Source organism: Otolemur garnettii, unplaced genomic scaffold (genome assembly GCF_000181295.1).
Source record: "Otolemur garnettii isolate 467f Iridium unplaced genomic scaffold, OtoGar3 scaffold00077, whole genome shotgun sequence".
Taxonomy (NCBI): domain Eukaryota; kingdom Metazoa; phylum Chordata; class Mammalia; order Primates; family Galagidae; genus Otolemur; species Otolemur garnettii.
Window position 1 is genome coordinate 6,557,980 of NW_003852472.1, and position 24,959 is coordinate 6,582,938.

The 24,959-nt window shown below is 44.9% G+C and overlaps 1 protein-coding gene across 3 annotated transcripts in view; it reads left to right on the top strand.

The window, feature by feature from the left end:
- Window positions 1–24,959, top strand: part of AUTS2 (AUTS2, activator of transcription and developmental regulator) — a 1,212,799-nt gene that overhangs the window by 1,044,839 nt on the left and 143,001 nt on the right. The window lies entirely within an intron of this gene.

The window sequence follows — 24,959 nt, forward strand, 5'->3', positions numbered from 1 at the left end:
AAAGTCATGTTCCCAGGTCAGCCAAGGGAGTTACACCCCATCCCTCAGCAATCCTCGCTGTCTCCTTTCATCAAGTTAGACTACCAGGAAACTACATAAGTGAATGGCATTAGCTTATCTTTCTCAATAGAATTATCTTTGATAGATCATTCTTGAACGTTTATACCTTGGGTTTATTGATAATTTTAAAAAATCAATATGAAGATAACTTGCATGTGCTGTGAAAATCATTTGTTACTGAAGATGTACACCATTCATGTGAAGTATTACATAATTCCTAGATGTATTGGTCTCTCTGGAAGAGCTATGGGACTTTCTTCCAATGCGGAATTCGCATGGTGTAACTCATGATGTGCGTTTTGCCCCATCTGCCCAAAACTCCACAGTTAAATTCAGTGCTCATTTATATTGACTTTATTAACCTTCATAGTTATATTTTTGCTTTCTCTTCCTTAACTATGTGCCATGTGTTTTATTTTCTATTTTAGTTTTAATAACCTTACAGGGTTTTTTTTTGCTTGTTTGTCTGTTTTTTTATTGAAGACAGGGCATCTGTCTTTCACCCAGGCTAGAGTGTAGTGGTGCCATCATAGCTCACTGAAACCTCAAACTCCTTCAGTGCTCCTCCCGCCTTAAGCCTTCCAAATAGCTAGGACTACAGGTGCATGCAACCATTCCTGACTAATTTTTTTTTGGGGGGGGATGGGGAACAGTCTCATGTTCTTGCCCCCCAGTAGAGTACTGCAGTGTCATAGTTCACAGCAACCTCAAACTCTTGGCTTCAAGCAATCCTCTTACTTCAGTCTCCCAGGTAGCTGGGACTGTAGGCATCCACCACTATGCTCAGCTGTTTTTTAGAGACGAGTTCTTGCTCTTGCTGATCTCAAACTCGTGAGCTCAAACAATCTACCTGCCTCAGTCTCCCAGAGTGCTGGGATTCCAGGCATGAGCCACCACACCCAGCCCTCATGGATAACTTTTTAAATTTTCTGTAGAGACATGTTCTCGCTTTGTTATATAGGCTGGCCTCAAGCAATCCACTCACTCAGCCTCCCTAGTTTTAATTCTCCTTAAATTTTATTTTCTTAAAGAGGTGATATATAAACAAATGAATATAAGCTTCATTGTCTGATCCTTATACTTGATACTTCCTGTTTTGAGGTAGTCACCATGTAAACCCCAACCTCTCGTCCTGGCATGAATGTGAGGAAGGCCCAGGGACTCCTGAGAGTCTCATTTCTCTTTCCTACCTTCCTGAGTATCTAGCTAAACATACACTGCTTTGAGTGATGTAAAGAAACCCTGCACTGTGCATGGGAAGACATGACAGAATAAACTTAGGAAGGAGGGTCACCTCTCAAATTTAGTCAGATGACAAAGGCAACACTGGTCTCCCTCGGATGTAGAGATAGGAGAGAATTTGAATAATTATCATTATTATCATCACCACATTCATTACACCCCATCTGCGTATGGCACTGTGTAAGTCCCCACAGGTTATTTCTCTGCCAGTGAGAGAGAATTTTGTCCAGCAGGGAGGCTAAGCCTGAGATCTCAGCTTACCAGCTTCCTCTTACAGCTGTTCCTGACACTCTGCTTTGCAGCCAGCAGCCTTGCTCACCACTGAGATTGAGCACATTACCTTCTGTGTTCTTGGGAGAGCTCTGTGATCCTTGAGTTATAATCATTTTTCACATCCCAGGACCCTGAACTATCCCTTTATGGCACTAAGCACAGTGGCAATTAAGAACTTCAATGCATAGTAAATTCAGGTCTTTTTTGAAACATATTTTCAAGGGGGTATCTCTGACTTCTGCACTCCTGTATTTTTTGAACGCACCATTATGTGTTACATATAGTTAATAGTATGATGTATATTTATTGTAGTAAAGAAAAGGGATGAATGAATGAATATCCAATTTGACTTTAGAGTTATTTCCTGACTTATAGCTGTTGGGTTTGTTATTTCCTCCATGTGTTCAACATCTTGGGATTCACAGATTACTCAACAGTCAGCTCTGCCACGGAGGGACACCATTACACACAGCACTTAGCACCAGCATTTGTGTGGCACTTGATGAGGTACAGGCTTGTGAATATTCTATTATCAACTTCTATTGTGTTGTGACCTGAAATGTTGTAAGCTCCTTGAGGATACAGACTTAAGTCCCCTACTTGGGTGAATTACCAGTGATTATCTCAAACACTCACTGATCTTTCTTGACTAAAGCAATGAGAAAATGAGAAGGTTCTGGGCTGTTGGGCCTCTTTGGGCAAACATTTAACAATGGGCTCTCATTGGTCTCATGTCTCTAAATGACACGATCAATAACAGACCGGTTACAGTGCCACTACAGATAGGTTGGCAACTGTCATCATATCCAATTATGAGTAAAAATATTTGAAATGATGGCTTTAGATTAATATGAGATTGGTCAAACCATTATTTTTCAATTCTAGAATCATCTGAAGAGCTTTTTAAAAATACTGATAGAAATAGATCCCACTACAGAAAGTCATAATCCTGGGTGGGACTAAGGACCAGATAATGAAATATGTTTTTTTAATTCTCCAGATGTTTTTAATGTGCAAACATAGTTGAGAACTACTCACCTGGCCTTCAGATATTAATCAGTACCTACTCATTATTTTACCCCTGCAAACCTTCAATCACACTTTGCTCTAGTTTGGTAGCTGCCCTGGTTCTAGAAGAGCAGAGTTGAGATTTTAGGGTGTAGGACTGCTCTAGTTCCTGTCATTCCCCATCCCTTCTAAGCCAAGTGTCCAGTCTTAGCAGAGATTCCACATGGCAATGGAAAAGGGGATACTTTGATCTCAGATTTGCTTACTCATTCATTAGAAGTGCATTTAGCATCTGGTATGTACTCAGTGGAGGAAAAGGCAGTTAATTTCTGTGTTGTGCAATCAAGACTGGGATAAAAGTGATCGGGATGTCATGGGAGCTTCAAAGAAAGAATACTAATCCCTGCCTAGAGTGGATATTGGAACTGAGTCTAAAAGTTGCATGGAAGTTTGCCTAGACACTCTTTTCCTTCATCCTTTGCCTGGCTGACAGAGAGTGTGTGCACAGGTATGAGGTATGAGGGAAGGTGGCTCTCTGATCTAACTGTAAGTTGTAGTGCCAGTGATGTCCAGGGCACAGGTGTGGTGGAGCCGCACACTAGGGGTTGGATGGGACAATGTGGAGAGTGAGCATGAAGTTTCAGGTCATAAACAACCTGCTTCTATGTTCTGGAGGGACAGATTTTTACATGAACCTTCTGAAGCGTAAACTGCAGGGTCACTCACTGGTTCAGGACCCTCCCAAGGCCCTGCAGGGTCTCTTTCTTCACATAACCACATATTGGGTTTTGTTGCTATTTTGATTTGCAGAAATATATTTAAATTTTTATAATGGCTCTTTATTTTATATTCTTTCCCTAAATAAGGGCCCCCTGAATTATATAAGCTTCTTCAAAACCTGGATGTGAACCTTAAGGACCTTCAAGTTATCCAACATTAACCAGAGTTACTGAAGAAGGGAAGTAGTGTGAGATTAGGTGGGGTTATAATTTCTCATCAAAACCAGGATACTATGAAAGACTATGTGATTAGTAGTTATCTCCCCCTAAAAATTCTAATAACTAATACTTTCCTGAACAAAAAGTAGTACATGAAATTTCTCATTTTAGCCCACTTTGTCAGTAACCTTGAGAGGCAGTTAGAGGAGTCTGAGGCTGGAGCAGGGAGACCAGTTAGGAGCCATTGCATTCAGATGAGATATTCAGGGTCAGAATTAAGATAGCAGTAGAGAAAACAGAGACTAGTAGTTGGGGTCCTAGGGACAGGATAACAGGTGGAGAGGAGAGGGAGGCATCTATTCAGCTGAGATGGAGAGTGGCATCTTCCTGTGACCTGGAAGGGATGGCAGGTGTCTGGGCAATGGGGTTCCAGTTGGATGTGAGGAAATGCAGCCACCAAGGATGGGATTATGTAAGTGCTGAGGTTTCCAGTTCAAATCCACCACTAGGCAGTCATGTTTGCTATGCTGCCACAGAAATCACCCCTCTGCAGATCCCACTTTAAGGTGGAAACCCCGTGATGCAAGATGTCGGGTGTCGATGCTCAGTGCAGACCAGCCCCTCTGTAGAAGCACAGCTGAAAGCCTGTGCTCCCTGGTCAGAGCAGCCCAGGCAGACTACATGGCTGCACCCACCCCCCCCACCCTCCCGCAGTCTGAGCAGAGGCCAGTACCCCTCGGGCCATGACAGCTGGTGACTGATGATAGCCACAGCCAGATGAGTGGCCCCTGGATTTACATCATCTTCTCTGTCTCGCCAGCCTCAACCTAATTCCAAACTGATAAAGTTATTTCTTTATCCTTTAAGTCTGTAGATCTATATTTTAGACCAAAAAAATGATCTTTTAGTTCCTCATCTCATACTTAAATAAAATTGCTCTCGCATCCTCCTTGATATATTTGCTTATTGGATTTGTTTAATGAAATATGGATTTATGCCATAAATATTGGAGTTGGTGTAGTCCATATTTCAATTAATAGATCATTTATATGTCATGCTAACTTTGTAATTACTGAAATGTAGAAATATAGTGGATTGAAATGAATTTCTAGTCTTCTTTGCATTTCTGCCTCCATCCAACCATGTCTGAGTAGTGTGGATCATAAAAGGGGAAGATTTATATGTGGGGTTTTCAGAGGAAAGGTGCAGGGGCCCCAGAAAAGACAACTTCCTCCCCTTGCTCCGGTAGAGCTTTGTGTCCCACTGTGCTTTCTGGGTTCACTCAGACAGGGCTGCATGACTGTCCTCCAAGGAGCGGAAGCTGGGCTCTACTGGAGGGCCTGGTCACCAGTCGGTGTACAGGCCTTCATCATCATTTTCGTCTCGGTTGTAAAGCACAGCCCATTTTCCGTCTTTGCCAAATCCTGTTCTAAATGGCTCTAAATACACATAAATTTAGATTTCTTACTGAGCTCTGCTGCCAAGAATCAACTGGAAACCCTCAACAGACCTACAAGACAGAGGACAAGTAAATTATGTTCTCTGATCCTTATGAACCAGGCCTGTCACTGTAACTGGTTTCTTCTCAGGCAGTGGGTACCGCCCTGGACACCCTAGTGATCTCTCTCTCTCTTTCTCCTCTCATCTCTTCCCTCTCTCTCTTGCCTTTCCTCTCTTTTCTCTCTCTCTCTCTCTCCCTTCCTTTCTCTCTCTCCTGCCTGCCATTTGCTGACCAGAAAAATCTGGCTGGAGAGGCCCATGCAGTGAGTGAACATCACATACATAATTCTATCAGAATATATCCAAGGGTGGGGAATCATTGTTCTCGGAACTAGCTGAGCTGAAGCCCGAGCAGAAATACTAAAGTCAGTCGTGCCTTTGAGCTGCCTCTAACAGCGCCCTTTGGAGACCCATTTCATACAAAATTTGAAGCCTGTGTTTATTGCCCATTAAAGCAACCTTTATTTTATGGCAAATGTTGCAGTAATTGCCTTTTACGAAGAGCACTTTGTAACACACATGCACAGTTGAAAGAAAACCACTCTGGTATTGTCTATCGGGACTTAATGGCGCAATTAATTTTACTCCATCTGTTCCTGAGACTTTAAAGGAAAATGGATTTTTTTTTTGAGCGCACTTTAATGAAGAAGATAAAGCGGCCCGGCTGGTGTCCCACAGGCTCGGCGCAGTAAGTTCAGATTATTGCTCAGTCTGTCAGAATGGGCTGCTTCCCTCAGCAGCAGCCACAGCCAGCAACCCGCTCTGGCCCCTCGCCGCGCCATTCCTGATGACAAACTGCCAGCCAGCTCCCACAAAAGCACGATTAAAATGTCAGCACAGGATGACGAAGGGGCCAAGAGGGTCCTCGGAGACAAACTGTGTTCAGTATGAGTTAATACTTTACAGCAGGGCTGGGGCCCAGCTTGCTGCTGGCTGCTCCGGCTGCTGGCTTGCCTCAGAAAGAACACAGGGGCAGGGACTGGCGACTCGGTGGTGTGTGCACACTCGTGCCTGCTCATCTGTGTGCACGTCGGGCACGCTGCTCTGTGTAGGAAGGGGCTTGTTTGGGAAGGAGTCTAATGGGGTGTTCAGCTTAGGGAATTCAGAGACCCGCAGTAGTGTCTTAACCATGGGGGAAGGGGTAGTCAACCTAGAATGTTAGATGGAGGACACCATGCTGGCAGTGGCCCTGGGGCCACAGGTTCTGTCCTAGATGTTCTCAGCACCATTTCAGGGACAACAAGGACAGCTATGAAAATGTTCAAGCTGCAAAAAAATCACTTTCACAAAGAGATAGTTGTGCAGAGAATATAGTCAAGTCCCAAACCTTAGCCCTTGCATACATAGTTGGCAAGGCCACAGCAAGGGGGTCAGCCCCCAAATAGCTTTGAATCAGTGCTGCCACTTGGCAGCATCTCAGCCCTGGGCCGGCTTTCTGGGGGCAGGGCACACTCTGCCTCCTTGGCTTAGTTCTCCTGCATCCCTTGGTTGGGCGGTGTGACCATGGGGGAGACTGCCTGGGAAGGAGGCTGTGATGAAAAGGGCAAGGAGATTTGCATCTCTGGCCTCCTGTGGAGACACGATCTGCCGATCTGCTGTCCTAGTGGGCAGCAGGTGTGAGCGCCTGCCATTGTCCCTAATGGTTATTACAAGTGATAAGCAGGACAAATGTGAGGTCATCTCTCCTGCTGGCAGGTCAGAGGGGGCTGGATTTAGAGCCCCTAAGAGACTAGGAAATTAGATGGTCAGTATCCACAGCAGAGACTGTAACCAACTCCAGGCTCCAGTAACACTGGACAGGGGCAAGGAGGGTGGGCAAGAGTCGCTAGGTAAATGATCCAAAATGTGGAGTCATACTTGGAAGCAATCAAGAGCTATTGTTAGGATGGTAAAGAAGCAATGATTAGTGCAGAGCCCTAATAGAAGAACAGAAGGCAGGAAAGAGACCCCAGTGCAGGACAGCCGGTGGATTTGGTTTCCTCTTGGTCCATAACCATGGGCCAAGATTTCACAAAGGAGACTCGAGGGAAGCCCTGCTGGTTTCTAATTAAACTCTTTGGCCTTTGCCCATTCATCTTGGGATACAGGAGTAGGTGGATCTTTGGTTTCCTAGCTCATGTCTCTGCCCTCTTTGGCCCTTCCTCAGCTGTCTCCCCAGCCTTGTCCTGGGACTGCTGGCACACGTGCTCCCCGTGAACCACACGGTCTCTGTTAGTCTGAGTTTCTGACTCCCTCCTGCTCTCATCTCTGTCTCTGGCTTGTTCTCCCCTCCCATGCCCAGGTCTCCCCCGCCTTACATTCCTCTCCATTCCATTCATCAACCTTCCTCTCTCCTAAGAGTGCTTTCTAAATCCTATTGCCTTTTTATGTCTCTCTTGGGTTCTTCCTCCTGCCTTCTCCCTGAGCACAGTTTTCCTGTGTTTTTGAGCAACCCGCAGCTCATGCCATTAATGGATTCATAATAGCCACAGTTGACTTTTACAGAGCAAAAAGATTTCTATGGGATACTAAGGACATATAGCCCAAAATATGACCTGAAACAGCCTCCTTCAAGCAACCAATGTTCTCCTGCCCCTATGGGCCACTTATAAGCTGGACCTTAAAGGTTTCCACCAGCCAGGCCACACGTTTGTCTCTCTGTATTTGTACAAAAAGATACGAGCTAAATGCAGTAGGTAAAGCTCTATACCTTGAAAAAGAAAAGTCAGTACTGAAGATAATGGAAAAAGCAGCATCCATCCTGCAAGGGGTAGGTGGCAAGACAATGACTGGTCAGGACCTTTGCAGGGTCAGGGCAGTGAAACACACCCTGTGTGAATGTGCTAGAGGAACCTAATGCAGAAGAAAAAGATGTAAACCAGAATCAGGGTGAGGACCCACCACTCCTCCGTCTGTTTCTGGAATAGATCCCTGAAAGATTCTTCACAGCGTAGTTCACTTGCCCATTCATTCATTCATTAAATATTCATTGAGCTTCTCTAAAGGCAGCTAAAGAGACACCATAACAAATGCAACACCTGATCTCAGATTGGGCCCTATGTCTAAAATGTTTAAAAGGGACAACAGCAAAATTTAAATGTGGACTATATACTAGATAATGTATCAGTTGAAATTTCTGGGTATGGACCAGGTGCGGTGGCTCATATCTGTCATCTTAGCACTCTAGGAGGCTGAGGTGGGAAGAAACCTTGAGCTCAAGAGTTTAAGACCAGCCTGAGCAAGATCAAGACTCCATCTCTACTAAAAATAGAAAAAGCAGCTAGGCGTGGTGGTAAGTGCCTGTAGTTGGAGCTACTGGGGAGGCTGAAGCAAGAGGATCACTTGAACCCAAGATTTTGAGGTTGTATGAGCTAGAGTGATACCACAGCACTTTTCTCAGGGCTATAGAGTAAGACTGTGTCTCAAAAAAGAAAAAGGCTCAGTACCAGTAGCTCAGTGAGTAGGCCGGCCACATACACCAAGGCTAGCGGGTTTGAGCCTGGCCCTGGCCTGCTAAACAATGACAGTTGCAACCAAAAACAAATAGCCAAGCATTGTGGTGGGTTCCTGTAGTCCCAGCTACCCAGGAGGCTGAGGCAAGAGAATCGCTTAAGGGCGGTGCCTGTGGCTCAAGGAGTAGGGCACTGGCCCCATATACCGAAGGTGGCAGGTTCAAACCCAGCCCCAGCCAAGAACTGCAACAACAACAAAAAAAGAATTGCTTAAGCCCAAGAGTTTGAGGTTGTTGTGAGATGTGACACTGCAGCCCTGTACCAAGGACAGCACAGTGAGACTCTGTCTCAAAAAAAATTAATAAATAAAAAATAAATTTAGGAACTTCTGGGTGGGATAATGTTCTTATTCTAGGACAGATATGCTTTCCCTAATCTGAAGATGGTTTTATCAAAAGAAATCCACACAAAGATACACAGACACAAGTAAAGTAAAATCCACACAAAGATACACAGACACAAGCAAAGTAGTAGTAATTATTGGCATGGGTGCCAGGACTGTTTTCAATATTGACATGTCATCATTGAACCAAACAGGACAATGGTCCCTTGCCTCATAGAACTCACCTTCTAGTGGTGAGAGAGAGGCAAGAAGCATAATTACTGGGTAACATGGAATGTGTTAGAAGGAAGTTGAGGAGGGTGCCATTTGAAATAGGTGGTCCAGAAAGATCCCACTGTGAAAGGGACACATTAGCTGAGACAGGAAGGAGGTGAGGGATTGAGCCCTGCAGAGCATCTCAGCAGAGGGGAAAGCCAGCAGACAATTGCGTGCCTGCTTGGTGTTGAGCAGCCCATGAATGCACTTTCCACAGATCTACATTCTTCTCCCATTTGCTGTTTGGTGAGAACAGCCTTGGTAGTGATCTTGTGTGCTTGAGCAAAACCTTTGGGTATAAGCTGCACAAGCAGGACTGGGGCACCCTTGTGTTCTGTAAAATGTGTGCATGTCTGAGCTTTTGACCTGGCCCCATCACCTTTGTCAACCATTGTCATTTTCTGCATACACGAGATCCTTCGTGCCCCAGTGTCAAGGGGGATGACCAGGCTATGCTTAAGCAGAGTGGGTTTGGGCCCACTTCCTCCATTCATCCTCCATTCCATTTCATTGAGCTTGGTGACTGGAGCTAGCGTTGGCTTTTCTGAGCCTTAGGATTTCTCATCTGTAAAATAGGAGTACTGGCTCGGTGCTTGTGGCTCAAGTGGCTAAGGCGCCAGCCACATACACCTAAGGTGGCGGGTTCAAATCCAGCCCGGGCCGCCAAACAACAATGATGGCTGCAACCAAAAAATAGCCGGGCGTTGTGGCGGGCGCCTGTGGTCCCAGCTACTTGGGAGGCTGAGGCAGGAGACTCGCTTGAGCCCAGGAGTTGGAGGTTGCTGTGAGCGTGGTGCCACGGCACTCTGCCCAGGGGGTTAGCTTGAGGCTCTGTCTCAAAAAAATAAATAAATAAATAAAATAGGAGTACTGCAAAATTCTCCCAAAGAGATGTTTAAGAGGATGAAGAGATAAAAGTATACAAAGGCAAGTGGGGCACAGTGGTTCACACCTGTAATCCCAGCACTATGGGAGCCTGAGGCAGGAGGTTCACTTGAGGCCAGGAGTTCCATACCAGCCTGAGCAACTTAGCAAGCTGCCACTTCCACAAAAACCTTGAAAAAATTTAGCTGGGCAATCACTTTAGCCCAAAAGTTCAAAGCTGTGATGAGCTATGATCGCTCCACTGTACTCCAGCCTAGCAACTAAGTAAAGACCCTATGTGAAAAAAAAGTATGTGAGGGCAGATTGTGAGCCACACATTACAGAAACCCTGCTTGCTCTCTAGACGTTGCTGGTCTCTGGGCAGCTGAGTGTTGTGGTCTAGGGTCATCAGACTTGGCACTTGGCTGCTAACCTGCTATTGAGTGACCAAACTCTTGAGTGAGTCACAGAGCTATACATCCCTCCTTCCGCCATATGTAAAGAGCAAGTTGGGTTTTAGTGACCTTTGCAGCCTCATCCAGCTCTAAAAGAGCATGATTCCAAGATCCAGAGGAATGAGTTCCTCATGATTCCATTTTCAAAAAAAATTAATAGTACTTTGTTGTCCTTCCTTCCATGTTAGAGGCTGGCTTCTGCTGTGGGCTAACCAGGCAGTCCTCAGCAGGGCAACTTGTTTGAGCTCCTCCTCTTCATGTCTACACTGTAAAGCATGAACTTCTGCCCAGGATGTGACAATCAGTTGATGTGTTTTTTCTCTGTGTTCCCAACTTTGTCACTTACCTTCTTGGCTGTTAGTGAGGATCTGTGGGCGTTATGAAGGCAACTGGTTTTTAGGTAGTTAAGCTTTTCTTAGGAAATTGTTTTGCCTTTTGGATGAGATAGGGTTAGCTCCTGCATGTCCTCAGGGCCTCCGAAGAGACTAGCCCCTCCCCACAGCCAGTCTCAGGCCTTCCAGAGCATTCATAGGAGTTGAAGGCCTGACTTCCTATGCTGTCACTGAGCATGTTTGGGAGAGAGATGAAAAGGATTTAGAAACTCTTCCCTGGGTTTTTCCCCTCCCGAGGGTGGCCTGGCCTACGGCTTTCCTTACAAGGAAAGGGTGGCAACAGGTCCTGTGTATATACACACCCCTCTGCCCTGGGGGAGCAGGAATGGGTGAGGTGCCTGGTGGTGAGGAGGAGGGAGAGGAGAAGGGCACTATTTAGCTTGTACATTCTCTTGGAGGACTCTTACTGGAAAATGTCTCTGAATCCTCTGGAAAGAGTGACTTGTGTTCTTTCAATATTGGCAGGTTTTAATTTTCCTGCCTGAAATGACTAAGGACTGAAGGACCTGTACACGCTTTTAGATGATTCTGGCCCCAAGAGGGACCCTACGAGAGACTTTTGACAAGCAGTTGATGATGTGCTGGGTGGATGGAAGTTGAAGTGCAGAGCACCCAGCATTTTTCAGCCAATTAGTCTGGAAATGACATCCAAGAAGCAGAGAGGTACTGGCTGTGCCACCTCCGACAGTGTGTTTGCCATTGGAGTAGAACCAGCCCGGGCCTCTCTCTGTAGAGACTGTGACAGGAAATCAGCAGCTCTCTGGGGGAAGGAGAGATTTGACCAAGTAGATTTGGATCTCTTATGTCCCCAGCAGTTCTTCAGACAGACTTTCAAGGAAGAGGACAAACACTGACATCTGGCCTAGGCTAGAAGGCAGCATTGTGGAGGAAGCTCTGTGGAGGCAGCATTGTGGAGGAAGCGGTGGCCTAGGTAGGGTGTGAAATGGTAGCTTCTCCTCCTTTCACAGACTCTAAGGCAGTGTAGTCCCATGTCAGCAGCGTCAGCATCACCTGGGAACCTATTACAAATGCACATTCTCAGGCCACACCCCAGACCTTCTGAATCAAAAACCCCGGAATGAGGCCCAGTGATCTGTGTTGTAACCGGCCTTTCAGAAGATGTTGGTATGCTTTGAGAACTGCAAGTGACGCGTCAGGTTGACCACCGTTAAAGACAGCCTCTGTCCACTGACTAAGTAGTTCATTCTGGCAGCCATGGTGACATGGAAACTGTGGGTACCAAGTCCTCATGTTCCATTTACCTCTTAGGACCTTAGAAAAGCACTGAAGTTTTTTGAGCCAGCTTCCTCATTTACAACATAAAGTAGGAGTAATGATGAACGGTTGGACAATTAAGTTCATGAACTCATCCTAAAAAAAGTGTTACATATACCATTGCTGAGTATCTCTGTGATCACCTTCCAAGTACTCCCCTCGGGAAGCTGTGCGCCAACATCAGCGCCTCATGCACCCTTCACAGCCATTTTAGAACTCTTTTTTTTTCTGGAATGGCCATCAGAGCCATCAGAGCTGTCAGCATACAAGATCTGACAATTAAGTTTGTGAATTTAACCCAGAAAAAGTGCTTTCCATGCCAGGAAAGGGTGGCAGCGGGGTGGACTAGGTGCTGGCATCAGTGTGCAGCTTCCCAAGGGATGTAGCTCAAAGGTGACTGTAGTGATATTCAGCAATGAGGTATGTAGCACTTTTTCTAAGATGAGTTTGTGAACTTAATTGTCTGACGTTGTACATCATCTTCATGGTTTTGGGGGGGGGCGGGTTTGAGGCAGAGGCTCACTGTGTCACCCTCAGTAGAGTGCCATGGCATCACAGCTCACAATAACCTCAAACCCTTTGGCTTAAGCGATTCTCTTGCCTCAGCCTCCTGAGTACAGGCGCCTGCCACCACGCCTGGCTATTTTTTTGTTGCAGTTGTCACTGTTGTTTGACAGGCCCGGGCTGGATTTGAACCCTCCAGCTCCGGTGTATGTGGCTGGTGCCCTAGCTGCTGAACTACAGGCGCCAAGCCATCTTCATGGTTTTTGTGAGGATAAATTGAAACCTGTGAAAGTACTTTGTCAGCCTAGAGTGTTTTGTACATAACAGGCATCATTACATTCATTGGGCACCTACTGTTTTCTATACAGAAGTGACTCCTGTATGTTATATCAGGTAGGTTATCTTATTATCCTAGTTCCTCACAAGGTAGAACTGAGGCTCAGAGTTCAAGTAACTTGATAGAGCAGAGCACCTGATCTGTTCAGCCCAATTCCAAGGTCCTGTTGGCCTTGAAGTTTCATTAAGAGTCCATGTTCTTCATTATTTTGCTTTTTGGCTGGTTCTCAACTTGGCTTTACCATTACCTGTGGTGCTTTCAAAAATAAAGAGATTCTGAGTTCATTGGTTTGATGTGGGGCTTGGCCACTGGTGGTTTTTTTTTTTTTTTTTTTTAAACTCTGGACATTAGTAATGTGTAGACAAGGTTGAAAACCACAGTGCATTGCATATATACCACCGCCTGAATATCTCAGAGTAGATGCTAGACATTCAGAGTTACATTAGAGCTAAGTAAATAACAGAGCTTTGGCAAACCATGGGCACTCAATAGGTAGTTCTTAGATTTGTGAATTGAATTAAGTGTTTTAAAAATAGCACTTTCTGCAGTTTTAATAATTCAGATAACAGGTGTTCATTTTCTAAAAGTTGAAGAATATAGGAAACTAGAGGAATATAATGTTCCCCATAATTCCAGAACTCCTTTCTCTGAGGCCTTAAGAGGGAGGAGGAGGTAGGCATTGTTCTTCCCACATTAGAGCAATAAAGCAGACCCCAGGGAGGCCGAGCAGTTTCCCTAAGTAGAAGTATGTTGGGGGTTGGTTTGTATGGATGGTGGACAAGGGGATAATAATGTAAATTTTATACTTTGAGTAGATAGGCAGATTCTGAGACCCTTCTGTTATATCTGCTGATGACTACAAAAGTGTATATTCAGGCTCCTTGTTAACTCCCCAGTTGCTGAGCTAGTGCTTCCAATTTCCCTTTCTTCAGAAATTACCTTGAGCTGAAAGTGAGTTGGGCCCAGGTTGGCATGTAGGCATTTTCACTCTTGGGTTGAGTAGTTGTGACTTTGGTAACCTGCATTTGGGGAGGAGGTCTGTAGAGTTGAGAATAAAGGCACAAAAGTCTCATGAGCCCCCTACTAGTGCTTTTCTGGATGAAGGCTTTGGAGAAGAACTTCTAGAGAGCCAGACTTCTGTTACAAGATTCTCCATCTTCTTCCCCTAACCCAGAGTAATGATAAGCTTGGTGATCACCTTCAGTTTTTAAAGAAGAAAATATTCCCCCCTAGTCCTGTGCAAACCACAGAACTCTGTAGCTTTTGTACATGTCCTATCACAAAACCCACTTTCCCATGACTTCCTGAACAGTAAGCCCCAGCTTGGGTACCAGAGAATGGAGCTTTCAGTTTTTAATGGACTGCAGCTGAAGCAAGTTCAAAAGTGCGAGGATTGTAAACTTCAGAACAACTCTGCAAATGCCGCACACCATGGCAGAATGATTCAAGAGGCCAAACTTTGCCTCATCAAGTCAGAGAATTTTCTGCAAATGAACTTTTCAAGAATTATGCCATCGTTGGCATTACAGTATTACACACATGCCTGTTCCCGATCACTCACTGGAACTTATTTTGTAGTTAACCTCCATAAAGGACTGTGCAAGCGAGCACAGGCCTGTCACACACACATTATTTAGAAGCCCTTATTATTATTTTATTGCCAGTCCTTGACAGCTGAGGAAAAGCCAAGCGCTTTAATCTTTTTTTCCCTTTAGTTTACAGTGTAAGAGCTGCATGTAAGATGGATTTGATTAATATGTAACAGAGATGCAATTCTCTGTAAAATGTGCTGTACTTTAGCACCCTGGAAAACAAACTGCATCACAATGGCTTAAATCTCAGTCCATTGTATTATATAGACATCATAAATAATAGAGAGCAGGCAGATATTGCTGCAGGCTTCATCTGCATAACACATCTGAGCTCTCTATAATGTGTTCAACTTGTCACTTTTAGTACAGAAGAGAGGCAATAAAGCTAACAGCTGACTAACACACATCAGCCCTACTTCTCCTTCCAGGGGGGCGAATGCTCATTAAGCCATCTTAGCCCTGACTTTTAAAATCCATAACTCTTACAAATGTAAAAAAGTTGCCACAAAAGATTAAGCGCATAATATATGTCAAAGTATAATTTTTTATGCATTTCCCCCAACCACCACTCCCTGCTGCCGCCGCCACCACCACACCAAAGTCCTTGTTTCTTTTATGGCCCTCTCACTAGAGGAAAGAAAATAAAAAATCTGTTTTTCAGATAAAACCAAATGAAATATTTTGTCAGCATTGATAAGGGACTCGGTAATTGCTTTTGAGTTTGGAGCAAATGAGCTGACCTCAGGAGGATTGGAACCTTTCCCCTCTCCCTCTAAGACCAGCTCAAAAGAAATAGAGAATCAATCATTCCCTCTCTTTGTGGACTTTGTGACAGGCCACTAGGTCAGTCTTAGCCCCCTAGAGCAAGCCCTTACATTGACTGGCCTCAGTTTCCCTATTGGAAACCAGGAGGTAGGAAACCCCTCCATTCCATCTTGATGGGAGGGAAAGGCTGACTTCAGTACTGATTGTGCGACTGCATTTGACAGAGGTATCAGGGCTTCTGTTGTGCTCAGATTAGCTTTCTTGTGTTTTAGAGGAAAATTGGAAAACATTACAGTATATCCTTATGATGGGTGAATCTTCTTAAGGGATCCAGGCTGTCAGGCAAAGAAGAAAAAAGGATGTTTATCCTCTGACTCAGGGCAGATTTAATCCCATGGGATGCATTTTGGTGGCTAGGGCGCCTCGTGGTCTCTTTCTTGGGGAGCTTGCCATGTATCCAGTATGTGGATGTAGATGTCTCATGACATTCATCTCTCTGGAAAATATGCTTTAAACATTTTTCTTGGTCATAAGAAAAATAAATCATTGACAGTGGCCTGAATGGTAGGAAAACAGGTTTGAATGAAACAGGAAATTTTTCCAAGCAGTTATAATTCTCTTAAGGGAAAAAGTTAGAGCCCTAACACTTGACTCATTTAGAGTAAGTTGAACCAACCTCTACAAAATAAACTCACAAGAAATAAAAACAACTCTGCATCAGGTTGAGAGACTGTCATGGTAAGCTAATAAAAATTGGAAGTCAATGCAGAAATCCCAGGATGCATTAAAGTAAAATACTATTCACTTATTTGATTAGTTCAGAAGTAGTGTGTGTGTGTAGCAGACCAACAAACTGAGACAGAGGAGCTTTCATTGATACCAGTGGTGCTTGTGGGTGGGGACTGAAAGAAGCTTGGTTCCCTTGGCTAGGAGTGTGGGCCTAGAACAGTAAAACGCTCTTCCACTGATCACAATGATAGTTTGTTGTCAGAAAAAGTCATCATTAAATTCTGATGTGGGCTGTTGCGCTGCCACCTCGGAATTTTGTTGGTGTCCACCAGGCAGTCCTGAAAAGCTCAGCTTCCCACTGCTAGAAGCCAGATTACTGTTAGTTGTTGCCTGTTTTCTAGTGGTAACTTCCAGCTCCCAGCTCTGGGTTTCTGATTCTGCCCCTTCCACACTGCAGCCAGTGTGACCACATCATTCCCGTCTCCCAGGCCTACCATTTATAGCAGTGGTTCTCAACCTTCCTAATGCCGCAGCCCTTTAATACAGTTCCTGTGGGTCTCGACCCACAGGTTGAGAACCGCTGATTTATAGTCATCCACAGCTAACTCTTTTTTTCCCCTCGCTTATTTAATCCCTGATCCACTGCACTTTCCTCCTGGCACCACGCACACTCATCTGTTGGGTGTTTCCAGGCATAGCCTGCTTCCCTGTCTCCATTTGTGCTTTCCCCTGGCAGAGTACTCTCTACCTTTGTAAAGGGAAGCCCATCCCCATCCTTGAGATGCAATGTGAACCCCACGACCCCAGGAAGACTTACCAGTCCTCTGCTTGAAGTGCATCTCTCCTATAAATCCTTTCTGATTATTATTTTACAAATAAACATACATATGAACTTTAGGACCAGATAAATGAGTTAATCAGACTTTCCAGTTAAGAGTACACTGTCTCCCTGATTCTGTGAAAGGCCTCCCCTAATTTTTCCCCTGGTCTGCTCCCTACCCTCAGACACTCAGCCCAATGTACTTATCAAATAGATGGTGTTATTCTGTGGATGTGTTTAGTTTACATCAGTGGTAATGTGCTGTAGTCTTAGTTCTGTTTCTTGTCACTCTATAGAACATTTTCAAGCTCTGTCGGTGCTGCTGGGTGCACATGTAGTTTGTTGCTTCTCAGTGACGCTGTGTTCCACGGTATACATTCCTCGAGTGATGGAAACCTTAGGTTGCCCTCAGTTTATTGCTAAGGCAGACACTATCACCATAATCATCCTTGTAATATGTCCATTCCTGGAGCTCTGCAATAGCAACTCTGTGATATATCCCCAAAGATACTGCCAGGTCATAAGGCAGATCCAAATTACTTTCAATAAACATTATAGATTGCTTTACATACTTGTTAGTAACCACCCACTTACCACGTATGCAAGTTCTGATTTCCAGATGTTCTAGCCCACACTTGGTATTATCCACCTTTCCAGTTTTTGCCACATTGATGGTTGTAAAGTATTATTTCGAGCTGACCATTTTTCTGAGTTTCTGACTTCTTAATGATTTGCATTGTTTGTATAATCTTAACTATAGGTCATTGGCTATTTTTAGACTCTCAAATCTTCTTTTAATTGGTTATTCATTAGTTAACTATAATATTCTTTGTTAAGAGAACCTTAATTTTTTTTAATAATAAAACAAGTACATTTTCTGGTCTCGCTTTGGTTCTGGGGGTTCTTGTTTGATAAGTCTTTCTCTGTCCCTATTCCAGATTTTCTTTTATTACCTTCATAGTTTTATTTTTCACCTTTAGGTTCTTAATTTATCCATAAAACTCTTTATCATTTACTAAAGTTTGTCTTGAATTTATTTCTGTTGTATAGGAATCCTCAACCAGATGTAAGTTTTGTTTATTTGTTTTTATTGAGACAGAGTCTCACTTTGTCACCCTCGGTAGAGTCTGTGGCATCACAGCTCACAGGAATCTCAAACTCTTGGGCTCAAGCAATCTCTTCCCTCAGCTTCCCTAGTAGCTGGGACTATAGGCGCCTGCCACAATGCCTGGCTTTTTTTTTTTTTTTTTTAAGCAGGCCCAGGCCAGGTTCGAACCCACCAGTCACAGATGCCCCCCAGATGTAAGCTTTTTTTTGAGACAGAGTCTCAAGCTGTCACCCTGGATAGAGTGCCGTGGCATCACAGCTCACAGCAACCTCCAACTCCTGGACTTAAGTGATTCTCTTGCCTCAGCCTCCCAAGTAGCTGGGACTACAGGCGCCCACCACAATGCCCAGCTATTTTTTATTTGTAGCTATCATTCTTGTTTGGCAGGCCCGAGCTAGATTTGAACTCACCAGCTCTGGTCTATGTGGCTGGCACCTTAGCTGCTTGAGCTGCAGGTGCTGAGCCTCAGATGTAAGTTTTTAGAAGTAAAACTATATGTTGTTCCCCAAGGAAGCCTAAACTCTGCCTGGCCTTAACCTGGCTGACCCACCTGCCTTTGTCCATCCCGATGGCAGTCCTTCCCTTCATTCTTTACAAAAAGAAGTCTCACTCCTGTCTGAAGTCACAAGTTTGTAGCCCTGACTTACGCATCCCATCACATTATATCTCTCTAGTGATTTCTCTTCCCTCTTGTAAGCTCTGTCTCCCTTTTAACACATAAGCATGATTAAGTGTCTCCCACTAAATTATGGAAAAGTTGTCCTACCTCCCACTCATGCACCTCCTTCCAGCTCCTTGTCTCTTACCCCATTCGCTTGTCATCCCTTTCACTGAAGCTGGCTCTGTCTCTGCCCATCCCTGGTGCTGCCCTGTCCTCTTAGAGGTCTCAGTGGTCTCTGCTCACCAGGTTCAATAGACCATCTTCTGCACTCAGACTCAGGATGGAGGTCAATTAAAATGTTACCACTACCCTTTTTGGATTTTTGGTTTTTACTTTTTTTGTGTTTATGATATTCTTCCTTCCTTATCTCCATCTTTTTCTTTTCTTGTCTTTCTTTCTTTCGTTTTTTTTTTGTTGTTGTTGTTGTTTTTTTGAGACAGAGTCTCACATTGTTATCCTTGGTGGAGTGCCATGCAGTCACTGCTCACAGCAACCTCAAACTCTTGGGCTCAAGCAATTCTCTTGCCTCAGCCTCCCCAGTAGCTAGGACTATAGGCACCTTTCACAATGCCCAGCAATTTTTAGAGATAAGGTCTCCCTCTGGCTCAGACTGGTCTGGAGCCTGTGAGCTCAGGCAGTCTACCCGCATCGGCCTCTGAGAGTGCTGTGATTACAGGTGTGAGCCACCGCGCCCAGCCTCCTCAGCTTCATCTTATGTCTCTAACAACTCCCAGAACTCTCTCAGTGATATCTTCTCCTACACCTAATTTAAGATTTTATCCTTCCTCTCCTTAGGAAATTTACCCACACCCATGGTTCTCACAGCCACTTTGAAATCGCAGTGGTACTTGACTACATCTCTATCCCACACCTTTCCCTCCAGCCATGTGCCAGAGCTAACAAGATGCCCTGTAATGCTCATTGAGTACCTAGAATTAAAAGTATGCCAAACTAAATTTATTTTTCCCTAATATATGTGTCCTCTGAAGATTTCCTATATTTTAAATGGAACCACCAGTACTTTAAGTCAAGTCCCTAAGAATTTTTCTAGATTGCCTTTAAAATCCAAAGAAGTAAGTTTCTTATCAAGTACTAATTGAATTTATCATCTCTGATAAGATCTCTATCCCCAACTCTACCCAAATCTATTCCTGCATTCACATACTCAAAGCCAGTAACCAAAGCTAGAAATCAACAGACCTCCCCAAACTCTTCATTTTGCTAAGTGCTATATGTATTTTACTGTGCAAAGGATTGGCCCAGGCTGTCTCTTCTTTTCTATCAAAACTGCCCATTATGACCTCTTAACTGCTCATCTTGCTTGTCCTCTGATTCAGTTGTTCTCAAACCTAAGTATGCATCCATCAGAATCACCTGGGGATTTTATTTTAAAAACACATTGCAGCTAGGTGCAGTGGTTCATGCCTGTAATCCTAGCCCTCTGGGGAGTTAAGGCGGGTGGATTGATTGAGCTCAGGAGTTCCGAGACCAGCTTCATCTAGAACAGAACCCCCATCTCTACTAAAAATAGAAAAAAACTAGCTACTCAGGAGGCTGAGGCAAGAGGTGCACTTACACCCAAGAGTTTGAGGTTGCTGTGATGATGATGCCACAGCATTCTACCCAAGGTAACAGGGTGAAATGACTGTCTCAAAAAAAAAAAAAAAAAAAAGAAAAGACCCACAGTTTGCTGGGTCTCAGTGAGAGTTTTTACTTCAGTAGGTCTGGAGTATGGCTTGAGAATTTGCCTTTCTAACCAGTTCCTAGGTGATGCTGAGGCTACTAGTCTGATGGCACTTTGGGAACCACTGCTCCCATGATTTCCCTTCCATTCATTGGCTCATTCAGTGAGTAGTTATGGAATATCAGTGCCAAGGTCTAGAATTCAGCACTGAACAAAATAAAGTAATTTATGGAAAAGGAGGTGAAGGGGATAGACAAGGAACAAATTAATAAATAATACAGTGTCTAGGGTAATAAATGCTAAGAAAAAAAAAGGTGGTTGAAGAACTAGAAGGTGGTATGGGAAGGGTAGTCAGGAAGGCTTTCTTTTCCGTTTTGAGGAAACTCCTGAGAAATTTCAGCAGCGGCATTTGACTGTCATTTTAGCCTCTCCATGAGCCATCTCCCACTCACTTTTCACCCATCTCACACCTAGGCTAACCTGACATCTCCCAACCCTCTCTGTTGACATGTCACTTGCCTGCTCCAGGACAGGTATTTATGCTGTCCTCCTCATCACCACCTGCCTAAAGCCTTTCTTATTTGCCTCATGTCCAGATCCTAAAATTCATTAAAGATTCGCTTTAGTTGCTACCTCCTCCATGAAACTTTCCCTAGATCTTCCATTTAAAAGTATCCTTTCCCTCCTCATCTCAGAAACATTTAGCCTTAAAAGGACTACATAGCTTGCTTGGCTCATGTCTATAGTCCAAGGTGTGTGCAGTAGACCCTGGTTGAAGGGTGAGCCAAAAGCATGTCTCTTGCTCCTTGACCTGTTTAGGAGGCAAGTCTCTTGCATTTCCTGGTGGAAAATAAAGGCTATGGCCTAAAATGAAATATTGGAATTATCTCTGGATTTCTATGTTTATCTCAGCTTTCTCTCTGTGCCATTACCAAGATAATTGAGTTGGAAATAGTAGTAGCATTTCCTTCATCTTCCTTCAGGCTCACAAGCATTCTTCACCCAAAGGGAGAGAGATTAATTGACTTCTTTTATCTTCCATTCAAATGAGGCTTTCATGTGAATCTCTCACACCCTCCCACCCCCAGCCCCCCATCAACCTCCCCAACCTCTCCTCCCTCCTTAGGAGCCAGGCTTCAAGAGGAGAGTAGCTAAAACTCTGCAGAGCCCCAGGACCTCACCAGGGTCCCCTGTTCCCTTTTTCCTCACAATGTCTCTGACCTGGCATCACAGCAGTTCAAATGAGAATGTCACAGGGGAGCAAAGCAGATCCAACCGGAAGCTGCACCAGCCACTGAACTCTCCACACACTGCCAGATGGTCTGGTGCTGCAACAGCCTTTCAGAATTAATAACTCTCCCTCCAGAGGGGCAGCTTCATTCAGGAACCGTTTCACATTTTCCAGCTAAGTGTGTTTTTTTCCCATAGTGTTTTCTGGCCGCTCTGCTCTGGGTAGACCGTGGGGTCTGCTCATGAAGGCAAGAGAGATATCTCTTGCTCCCTCCACCTTTCTTTGCCTTTGGCTCTGACAGTACAGCTTTTAATCTAGAAATTATGGTAACTTGTATGTGCATTTTGAGAGTATATCATTGCTGCATTTAATTAACGGTTATTAGTGTTAGCGTACTGTGCTGTATTCTATGTCACAAATCATCAAGTCTCCCAGAGCAGTTATAGCAATTAAGAACTCCATCACACCTTCTGTATAGTCATTTGGTACTTTTCCAGGTCTTTTCAAAACTGGAAATTACTAATCAAATCATTTCTGCTCTGTGCCTCAGTATCGTTTATTCCATTCCTAATGATGTGCGACTTTTTTTTCTTTGGCCGTTAACAGAGGCATCCGTGCATCTAACTCATTTCACACCACCGTCATGCTTTAGCGAGGCGATAATGAACTTGCAGAAGGAAATGCAGGCTTTGGTTCTCTTTTCAGAGCAGTGTCTTTCCTCTCCTGCTGTTGGATGATTGAATTTTGAAACTGTAAAATGCATCGACAGACCTACAAACCTGACTTGCCAGAGCCACAGCCATCACAGTTTAGCTTCAATTCAGAGCTCAGTGCGACTCCTGCCTGATCAATTTGTCATCCCTCTAAATGGAAACTAATTACTTCCCAGGGAAAGATTGCAGGCAAATACCAGCCTTTGCATCAGCAGCCCTCTGCAGCGAGGTTAAGGCAGAGTCCATGGGGTTTCACCAAAGGGGCCATTTCCCTCTCTGCCTACATAATGTCAGGAAGAATTTTTATTATTTAGAGCAGCAGCAAGCTTGCCGTCACATCCACTAAGGTCACCCGTCAAGAGTGCATCTCGCTTAATAGGTCACCAGGATGGTCCTGAGTCAAATGTCAAGGGCCATTCAACTGCCAGATTTCAACAAAAACACCCTGGCAGGCTTTTGATGGTGTTTAGGTGAAGAAGAGCCAGCCTGCTGGCTGTGTAGCCCACCGCCTCCAGCCCCTCCACAGGGGGATTCTCTTTTTCCTTATGCCCAAGAACACTGTCCTGGAAGCATCCCCAGAATGACTGAATCATTGCCATTCGTGCGGCATCAAACAGACTGTGCCGCTGACAGCTGTAGGCAAGATTGACTTGGATGCGGTGCCAGGAGATCTGGGCTGTGCGAGGCTGCTGCTCGAGGCCTGCACTTGCATGAAGGCCCTGGCTCAGGGCAGCAGGGCTGGGGCTGGGGCCAGGGCCAAGGCCAGCCAGCTCAGAGGCTGTTGAACATTCTGATCAGAGGCAGGCCTTGCCAGTTCACTACCTTTGCCCATTTTGGATGCTGTCTTCCCTGGCCATGTTGAGCTGTCAGGCTGGCTGAGCATTTTGAGACTCAGGGCTCCTCTCATCACCTCTGTGTCTGGACTGAGCTACAAGGTCTTTAGCCTGGCCCTAGCCGTGGCCAGTCCTGGACATTCTCCCACGGTAGTCAGACAAGACCCAGGAGAGTGGTTTGTTTGATTCAGCAGCTGATTGGATTCCCCACTATTTGACATGTATTCCCCGTTGGGAAAAGTATTCAAGTCTCCCTGAGCGTCTGTAAAGGAGCTATCCATCCTAAATTGCCCTTGCACTTCCAGATGGAGAGCTTTTCCTCAGGTCCTCACCCATGGGACAGTGACATGGCAAGAAACCCTGGGCAGCTTTAGGATCTGTGGCTGGACTCTCCAGGCCTCAGCCTGCCTTCCTCTGCAAGTCCTGGATGTGCCTGGACAAGGTAACCTCCAGAGGCCATTCCAGTTCCCTGTGCCATGTCCTCAGTCCCAGTGAAGAAGGGTTAGCTTTGAAAAAAGAAGAAAATCTAGAAAAATAGCTATAGCAATTTGGTCAGCTCTATTTTTAAGCAATAAATAAAGTGATGGTTCCCTGAAAATGATGCTGGCCTTTACAATCCCTTCTGCCTTTCTGTCTCCACACAGTACAGCATGCTAGGACACCAGGTGACACAGGTGACTGAAGTAAAGACTGTACTAGCATACATTTTGGAATGAAACATCGGCCTGTCTTTGGAACTCAGACCCTTCTATGTACCTTAGCTATAGACAGGGTTGTGGAGAAAATCAGGATCTAAGAAATCTACTGTGGGCACAAATTTCATCCCAACTTAAGCTACTAACCTGCCAAGAGTTGCCATTCAGGAAATGTCACTCCCTGTCCTGGTAATGTAGGGACTAGAAATGATGATTGTGTGGGCATTCAGCATTAGTTAACCTTGGGCAAGTACAGTACTAGAACCTTTTGGCCTTAGTTTATCATTTAAAATATGAGAATAATGGGCCAGGCACGGTGGCTCACACCTATAATCCTAACACTCTGGGAAGCCAAGATGGGTAGATTGCCTGAGCTCAGGAGTTCAAGACCAGCCTGAGCAAAAGCAATACCCCACCTCTAAAAATAGTCAGGTGTTGTGGCAGGTGCCTGTAGTCCCGGCTACTTAGAAGGCTGAGGCAAGAGGATCATTTGAGCCCAAGAGTTTGAGGTTGCTGTGAGCTATGACACCATGGCACTCTACCCAGGGCAACAGAGAGAGATTCTGTCTTAAAAAAAACGAAAATAAAAAACAGGTGGCACTTGTGGCTCAGTGAGTAGGGCGCTGGCCCATATACCAAGGGTGGTGGGTTGAGCCCCAGCCAAACTGCAACAAAAAATAGCCGGGCGTTGTGGTGGGCACCTGTCGTCCCAGCTACTTAGGAAGTTCAGGCAAGAGAATCGCCTAGGCCCAGGAGTTGGAGGTTGCTGTGAGCTGTGTGATGCCACAGCACTCTACCGAGGGCAATAAAGTGAGACTCCGTCTCTACAAAAAAAGAAAAAAGAGAGAGAGAGAATGAAGAAGAAGGGAATAATGGTAATACTTGCCTATTCTAGGGTTCTGATGAGGATTAAATGATCAAAACACACAAGGAACCTAGAATAATTCCTCTCAGTGGTAAGACCCAGGCTGAGTGCAAGCTGCTATTATTACAATTACTATCATTATGAACACCCCCACCAGACTACCACGGTTACCTGCAGTCCCTGATGCCATCAGTTCACTGTATTGCCTTCATCAAGAGCTTCCATCTCTCTGGACCTCCAGTTCCTCATCTGCAGAAGAAGGGAGGGGAGTGGGCTTGAGTCTGCCACAGGGCTTTCCAGTGACCATCACAGGAGCATCTGCAGTA